Source organism: Lycium barbarum, chromosome 5, assembly GCF_019175385.1.
Source record: "Lycium barbarum isolate Lr01 chromosome 5, ASM1917538v2, whole genome shotgun sequence".
Classification (NCBI taxonomy): domain Eukaryota; kingdom Viridiplantae; phylum Streptophyta; class Magnoliopsida; order Solanales; family Solanaceae; genus Lycium; species Lycium barbarum.
The window spans coordinates 119,030,550-119,039,513 of record NC_083341.1 but is presented as its reverse complement, the minus strand read 5'-3'; the positions used below and the strand labels follow the sequence as shown (position 1 = coordinate 119,039,513).

The 8,964-nt window shown below is 38.7% G+C and overlaps 1 pseudogene; it reads left to right on the top strand.

Annotated features, from left to right (window-relative positions):
- Positions 1-971: 971 nt before the first annotated feature.
- Positions 972-8,212, top strand: LOC132639681 (uncharacterized; annotated as a pseudogene).
- The last annotated feature ends 752 nt before the right edge of the window (positions 8,213-8,964 follow it).

Here is an 8,964-nt window from a genome sequence, read left to right as displayed (position 1 = left end):
GCCTCAGGAGTACCTGATACAACATCAGCTACCCGATGCTCAGCTTCATATGGAGTAATGGAGGAACCAGGTTCCTGTGTGCTTCTAAAGGATTAAGGACCATCTTCATTATCTTGCTTGACTTGACTCATTAGATCAGTCTTTCCATTTGGAATTTTAATGGCCTTATCAGGAACTTTCTGCTTCATCATCATGTGTGCCTTATCACCCAAGTTGTTTGATTCATCAAAGATTACATGCATACTTTCTTTAATGAATTCTCTTATTGTAGACTTTATAGGCCTGACAGTGTGAAGAGTAACAAAGAATGATTCCCTTATCACTTTTAGCATCAAACTTGCCCAAAGCTTCCTTACCATTGTTGAGAACGAAGCATTTGCACCCAAAGGCTCTTAGGTAAGTCAGCTTGGGTTTTTCCCCATTGAGTAATTCATAGGGGGTTTTCTCAAGCAAGGACCTGATCATGCACCTATTTATCAAGTGACAGGCGGTGTTAACAGCTTCAGCCCAAAAAGTTTTAGGAACACCACTGGCTATTAGCATTGTTCTAGTCATGTCTTCAAGATTTTTGTTCTTCCTCTCAACGACACCATTTTGTTGAGGTGTCCTTGGTGCAGAGAAGTTGTGACTTATGCCATTTTCAGGACAATTTGTTTAGCAGTAAGAAGCTTGCATGCCCCAAGCTTTTGTGCCATAGATTAGTATCATCATCAAGAGCACTGAGGCATGTCAGATCATTCCCATTTAGAGAATCAAAATCTGCCACATAGATGTTCTTGTATCTTCTTGCTATCAGGACCACTTCTCTAGATTTGATGTTGGTGACTGTGGAGGAGTCGGATGTGAATTTCACTTCATTTCCTCTATCATAGATTTGTGAAATACTCAGCAAGCTGTACTTCAAGCCATCTACATAGTACACATTTTAAATTGCATGAGAGAGTGTCTTGCCAATTTTTCCAACGCTAAAAATGTACCCTTTCTTGCCATTCCCAAACGTGTCACGACCCAACCCCGTAGGCCGTGACTAGTGCCCTACTTGGGCACCCAGACAGACAAACATATCAAATCGTAACACACTTATCCAAATCGAATCACATACAGATAGCATATACGGCCATAAACACTATATGCCGTCTCAAACTATGTCGAACTGTATCAGACACATTTCGACGCAAACATATACATATACTTATATCAAAAAGCCGGCAAGGCTATCAAATGTATCAAAAGCCGACAAGGCTATCAAAAGTATCAAAAGCCGACAAGGCTATCAAAAGTATCAAAAGCCGACAAGGCTAACAGATGGCGCAACGGCCCAAAACATATACAAAGTGCACGCCGACAAGGCTGCCATAACGAACAGGGTCATACAAACACATCTGTACAGAAGTAGGCACACACACCCACAAATACGTCTATAGACCTCTAAACAGACCAAACGGATCATATGGCGGAACAGGGCCCCGCCGTACCCCTGAACAAATATATACATATGCATCAAACAAGTATATATACCAAAATGTAGGCTCCGGAATAAGAGGAGCACTCCAAACAGCAGAAGAGGGTGTCCTAAACTGGTGGATCACCAAACTGTGCGTCTGTACCTGCGGGCATGAAGCGCAGCCCCCCGAAGAAAGGGGGTCAGTACGAAATATGTACTGAGTATGCAAAGCAGAAAATACAGAAACAAATCTGAGGCATAAACGAAATAGTAGTACAGAACATAAGTATAAATTCAACATATCAAAATGTTTATTTTAAAACATAAGTCATGCGTAGGGTACAGAAGAATATGGTCGCCCGCCCGTCGATGGCGCCATAACACAGCATAACACCAGAAAGTTTCAAATCTCCGTATCCCCGTCACATATCACATCACAACATAACGCCATACACAGCATAACACCAAATATATGTGGAACCCGACCCTCTTTTGCGAGTAGCTCGGTGAACCATAAACACAGCATAACTCCGGAGTATATCAAAGTGCGCACGATAACAGAACCGGCCCGGGAACCGGCGAAAGATATAACAGAACGCACGAATAGAGTCGTGAGTAGTCATATGCATAAAATCAATATCATAAATTCAAACATAAGCAAAATGATCATATTTGAAATCGGAATAATAGTCATACCAAATTCTTTCAAAGATTCTCCGAATTACATAAAGGAAAGTCGCGGGACCCACGGACGGGTATCGACCCGAATCGGGCCCGCTCATGGAAAACATACTCATTATACATCATGCAAACTCTTATGAAAATATTTTGGAGCAATCCGAGCACTTATGTGAAAGATATGGCATTCGGAAATTTCGAACTTCTTTAAAGTGAACCCTTTTTATGCAAAATTCGGAAAACGATTATTTCAAAGACATAAGGGTTCATATTTCATCAAATCATACATAAGAGTGCCAAAGAACATATACGGATCATAACATGCTCGGATTTCGGATTTGGAATTTCCTTAAGGCTCTAATTTAGCCTATGTAAAACTAAGACATGCCAAAAAGAAATGAAGTTGCCTTACATACCGTTTGTCGTCTGTACCAATTCAATAATTTAAACTCGTCTCGATTGGCACTTCAACCTATAACAATGGTAGCATGTCCGTCAAATTGGTGGTTGCTAGTAAACGATAAGTCGTTCTTGTATAAAAACAAGTGGGCAGCACTTCCACTACTTTCACACATCCACAACTCACATACGAGGTCAACAACATCAATAACAAGACACAACTCAAGGACATAACAAAATCAGCCCCATATGCACTACATACACCATTGCTATCATTCTTTCTCTTTACATCCATGGAGTACAACAACCACAACAACAAAGTGATTAATACACTAATTCCTTATGTTTATCCATCCCCTTTAACAATGTTAGACCAGCCATCAAGAACAACCCATACTCCAGCAAATATACTACATATATTGTACATAATCATAACTATAATCCCTGCATTTCGACTCAACAAGAGCAGCCACGAAAATTACAACAAACAGCCCCCAAAATGTCACCACAAAACAGCCACGAAATTTATAACAAGCAGCCCCAAAACAGCCCCAAAATTCATCACAAAACAGCCATGAAATTCATCACAAAACAGCCACGAAATTCATTACAAAACAGCCCCAAAACAGCCCTTAGTTACCACATAACAATGACCGATAATCTCATGAACATCTAAGAATATACCAAGCAGATCGCACACACTTCGCATACGATATTTTATACGCTTCTTTCCTCCAAGTTTGATGATTCACATCAGCAACAACATCAACCTCTATATGCAAGAAAACTATCGTAACATTACAACAAGTTCTAAAACAGCCCCATCCATTATAACGTCACAATACAATCTTAACTATCCTTAGTTCTCCAATTCCTCAAGAACAGCCCCTAACTACAATTTAACCATAACAATGACAACCTCAAATAGCCATATAATCACATGAGATTTTCCACCAAAAACCTTATCAAAACAACCCACAACAACAACAACATCAACTATTATATGCAAGGAAACTGCTCTAATTTCACAACAAGTTCTAACATGATTTAAACTTTCCTTTCACCTTTTACACATAATCCATAACATTAATAACAACAACCATCCATGTACAAGAATTACTTCAATTTTGTTTCAATAGGAAACCCAAAACAGTCCATCAACACTACAACATCGAAATACAATTTTCGACCTTTATTCCACAAAATCACAAACACATGGAATCAAGTATAATTTTTACCATTGACAAAAGCCCCTATACATGTCAATAACCATATTTTCAGCCCTTCAACATAAACAATTATCTACAAATATCATACCATAATAGTGACAACACTAATCAAACTCAACCCAATTAAAACAACTCCAAATCTGCCCACTTTTAATGCCAACTTTAATCAAACAATTTTCTTACTTCCAACTTCACATAATACAACTTAATAGATCCATTACAACATCATTAACTCCAATCTTATAACGAAAAAAAAAAACGAAATCTTACCTTAACAAGTTGGCTTCTTAATTTTGCTAGAAGTTGTGAAATGAACTAATACTTGTTCTTGTTGCTCCAAATGACTAATCCACGTTATTATAGCCTTCCTAACTGGTTGGAATACTTTGAAAATCTGATCTTTTTGATCAAGGAATTCGAGCTCCAATTTTGCTAGCCATGGCCAAATGCCATGGCTTATGCTCTCTCTCTCTCTAGCTAGGTTTTCTTGTAATGTTGAAGGTGGAAAATGAGCTCTTGCTCATCAGATTTTTTTCCTTATATAGGCATCCCTTAAGAGTGACAAGTGTCCCACTCAAGGCTTGAACCAATTAAATTTGGCCACATGTCTTGGTGGGGCCCACTTAGTGCACTAATGACTTGTTTAGTGAAAATTAAATTTTTAACCCCCACTTAATAATCTAATCATGGTAAATTAATCCCAACTTTCCATTAATATTTTTACACTAAGTAAAATTCATAAGACATTCATTTTCTAATAGAGACCGGAAATTAAAGATTTCTGTTTCGTGCCCGAAAATGATCCCGTCTTTAACTTGAGTCGATTCTCTTGCGAATAACTCGACGTATAAAATTACGGGATATAACAAAACGACACACTCCCTTCTTGAAAGGCCTTGAGTGAGAGAAATCCTTCATATTCCCAGTTATGTGTTTTGAGCAGCCACTATCCATGTACCATTTTTTACTGCTTCCTCTCACTCTAGCCTGCAAACAGAGTCACTGATTAGATTTAGGAATGAGTCCCTTGAAATGATAAAAAGGATGAAGCAGACTCCTTTTAGTCCATGCAGGTAATCCAACTTTTCTTTTTCTGGGACCAGGTTCCCTTGTTCTAGGTTCCTTCGCAATGATTTGCCCAAGAAACAAACTGGGCTTGAAGGTCGCAGCATTGATATTGGCAGTCTCAAAGTTCACGTGCGTAATGCAATTGCAGAGGGTGGATTCTCTTGTGTTTATTTAGCCCTACATGGTTCAAACAGGGGCGGAGCCAAGTGTAGTTGAGGGGGTTCATCCGAACCCCCTCGGCAGAAAATTACAGTGTATATTGAAGGTTAAAATTTTTTTTTTATGTATATATGGTAGGTGTTGAACCCCCTTAGCTTCTTGTATATTTACCTCTTTATATTTTTGAACCCCCTTACTGAAAATCCTGGTTCCGCCACTGGGTTCAAAGCAGTATGCATTAAAGCATATTATTATTAATGATGAAGAATCACTTGATTTAGTATTGAAAGAGATTTCAGTGATGAAATCGCACAAGGGGCATCCTAATATTGTCACACTTCATGCGAATACCATCTTGGATATGGGTCATACAAAGGAAGCTTTCCTTGTTATGGAATATTGTGAGAAATCCTTGGTTAGTGTTCTTGAGAACCGAGGAGCTGGCTTCTTTGAGGAGAAACAGGTCCTCTTAATATTCAGGGATGTCTGCAACGTGGTCTTTGCTATGCACTGCCAGTCCCCACCCATAACTCACAGGTAAAGACGGACGCTCTTAAGCCTGAATAGTTTTCTAAAATAATGACAATACATCTTCTTTTTTATTGATGTCAGGCTTTGCTTTTAATAGTCTTCACTATGTTTCATCTGTTTAATATTTTAGGGCCTCATTTTTCCTCTTCATTTGCATGCAGTATTTCAGCATTTTGCATCTTATTTTTAATATAATGTCATGTAATCCGTATCTGTCTATATATTTGCTTTCAGCCAACTTTGTTCAGTGCTTTATTTATCGTCCATTATGCTTTCCTTTTTGTTTGTGGTCAGAACTACTGAGTGATCACTTTAATGTTTCTGTTGATTCCCGTATACAATTTTTTGACTTTGAGTTGTTTTAAGTTTCAAGTTATTGACATAAGCAGCTAGGAATTTCGATGTACAAAAAATGAACAGTTAAAAGATCCAATTCATTGCAAATATGTCACCCTTTTACACTATTTATTCACATCATTTTCTCTTCTGGTTTTGTTATTTAGTTATTCTGTACTGTGTTTTCCTGTTCTACAGAGATTTAAAGGCTGAGAACCTTTTGCTGGGTGCTGATGGATTGTGGAAGTTGTGTGATTTTGGTAGTACATCAACCAACCACAAATGTTTTGAGAAACCCGAGGAAATGGGAATTGAGGAGGACAATATAAGGAAACACACTACACCTGCATACAGAGCTCCTGAGGTTGGTTGAGGGCTTGTTTCTTATTATTGTTTTCTTCGATGGTATTGATTGCTGACTTCTATATTCCTTCTTTTCTTGCCTTAGATGTGGGATTTGTATCGAAGAGAATTTATAAATGAGAAGGTAAAAATATGGGTAAGTTTAGCAGACTGAAGATGCTTTAAGATGATTTCAGTAACACAAATCTTTTACCTAGATTTTATCTTTAACAATCAAAACACAATTCTTCAACCTAGATTGACGGGGTTATCTTAGAACACAGCCCCACTTTTGTCTTGCAGGCCCTTGGCTGTCTACTCTTTCGGATATGCTACTTCAAGTCTGCATTTGATGGTGAATAAAAATTTCAAGTTTTAAATGGCAATAACCGGATTCCATAATTACCAAAATACAGCACTAACATCACGGACCTAATAAGAGATATGCTTCAGGCTTCACCAGATTCCAGACCAGATATCACGCAGGCAAGCACTTTGCTTGATTGGCCATTCATCTGCATAAACTTAGGTTAGTTGTAGAGTGGTGATGCCCATAGCAATCATAAGGGCTGACCCTGCTCTAAAGCTTTCTAACTCAATTTTTTTATTTTATGGCAGGTGTGGTTCCATGTTAATGGTCTGTTGCCAGATGAGCTTCAAAAGTCGTTACCCGACAGACCCCCTGAAATGCAGCAACATGGTACTGATGGGCATGAGGGTGAGAACATTTTTCCCAGATCTTTTGTTTTTATTGTGAACTACTTATACGAATTTCACAGGTTTGTGATTGATTGATATTTTATCCTAGTTTGTAGGATGATAACTTTGGATAGATTACTGCACTCAGTCAATTTACTCATTTAACCCACTATGTTATACTAATAAAGAACCAATTACCCTCATCTAAAATTCATTTTTTTTCAGTTATATTAAATCTTAAAAGTCTCCTTTTCGGGTTTGGGTCTTGAAGTCTTCTGAAGTTTCTTAGTTAGGCGTCGGGACAATATTTGGTTAAAGTTGAAAAGAAAAGAGGATTTGAAGTCGAAATTGACAGGCTAGCTTGTTTATATGCTTTCATGTTTACTGTACTGTTAAAATATTTGCATGATGCTTGTAATGTAACATATGAATTACACATCTTTCCACTGTTGGGGGAAAAGAGGATGTGAGGGGTTTTTTGTATTGAATGTGACCCCTCTACTACGTTGTGATCGTAGACATTACGAAAATACAGAATCCTGGCTCCACTTCAATGAATATAGTACCTGCTGATTTTTCAGGATTTTCAAGAGCTGCAGGTAAGACTAGTCCAATGCCTAGCAGAAATCCTCCACCTCCTCCTTCAGCGGCAGAACCTAATAAGTCATCTCCTGCATCACATAATTCAAAAGCTGGGGGAGCAGCTACTGGTCCAAATGGTGCATTCTGGAATACCCAGCATGCGAAAAGTGCCTCTGTTTCAGAGGGGACAACCAAACCAAATTTGACGATAAGGCACAGTTCCTCAAGCCACGACAAGAGTCTTCCCAATAAGCAAAATAATGTGCGACCAAAACCAGTCAATAGAGCAGGGAAAGCCTCCTCATCAACGGATTTTGAAATAAACTTTTTCCAGGATGATTCAGGTCACAGTGCTGGGAGTAATAAATCGTCAAAGTTAGGGGCGCCAACTGCCCCCCAGGGTGAAGCATTCAATGCTTTTGTTGCAGAATTCTGTACCAATAAACCAAGCCCTGGAAATAACACTAAAAAACCAGAGAAGAAAGAGCTCTTGGAAGCTGAGGCTGAGAAGCTGAAGCAACAGCTGTCACGAACCAACATGGAGAAGGCTGAGATGACATCTAAATATGAAAAGCTATCTGCAATATGCCGATCACAGCGACAGGAGATACAAGAGCTTAAACAAGCTCTTGCTGCCAGAACTCCATCACCAAATAGAGATATCACTAGGAACCAAGCATCTCCTGGAAGTCAACCATTCAGTACTCCACCGCTACATCCTTTGCTATTAAGCACTCATTGTTAGTTATACTCATAATTGACTTTTCAATAATTTACAATTCGAAATCATTTCTGATGCAGAAAATGGATAAAATTGACGGAACGGTTTGGGAACTTCAGCAAGGACTATTTGTCCAGAGTCAAGTGAGCCCCGATTCAAAACCCTGGCAAGCATTTGCTGACAATGATCCAAAGCAACAAGCTACTCCAGTTAATGCTAATTCTAAATCTGTCAGGACAAGAAATGGCCACCAGAACAGACAGACATACGAAGCAAATACATCAACATTTGGAACAGAGAGCTTTAGGGCTGTGCCAGCTTCCAGCTCTCAGATAAAGGCTACTTTCGATGAGTCAAAAAAGTCTCAGCGTTTTGGTGAACCAAAGAACATAGATAGCAAATCAGCTTCCCAACCTGCTGGATGGGCAGGTTTTTAGAAGATGTTATAGCTAAACTAAGGCCGGCAAGGCGGTCAATTTAACAATTTGAGAGTTCGTTTACAATATTCTCTTCATAATATAGAAGAATGTGGTTCGGGAAGAATGAATACAGGAAAACGAATCGAGGGGGATGTAAAACAAATACTGGTTCGGTTGTTTTGCGCTGTTGATTGTTTGTGTAGATTTTGAACCTATTATCATATCCATTTGCTTCTGGTGTAGCTTTGATTTGTTATCCCCAGTTAATTATTATAATTTATTTTGTTGTGTTCTTCTTCTTATTGTGCTGTTGCAAAGGATATCATTGTTGCTGGAATCAGAGGAAATTCAGTCAAG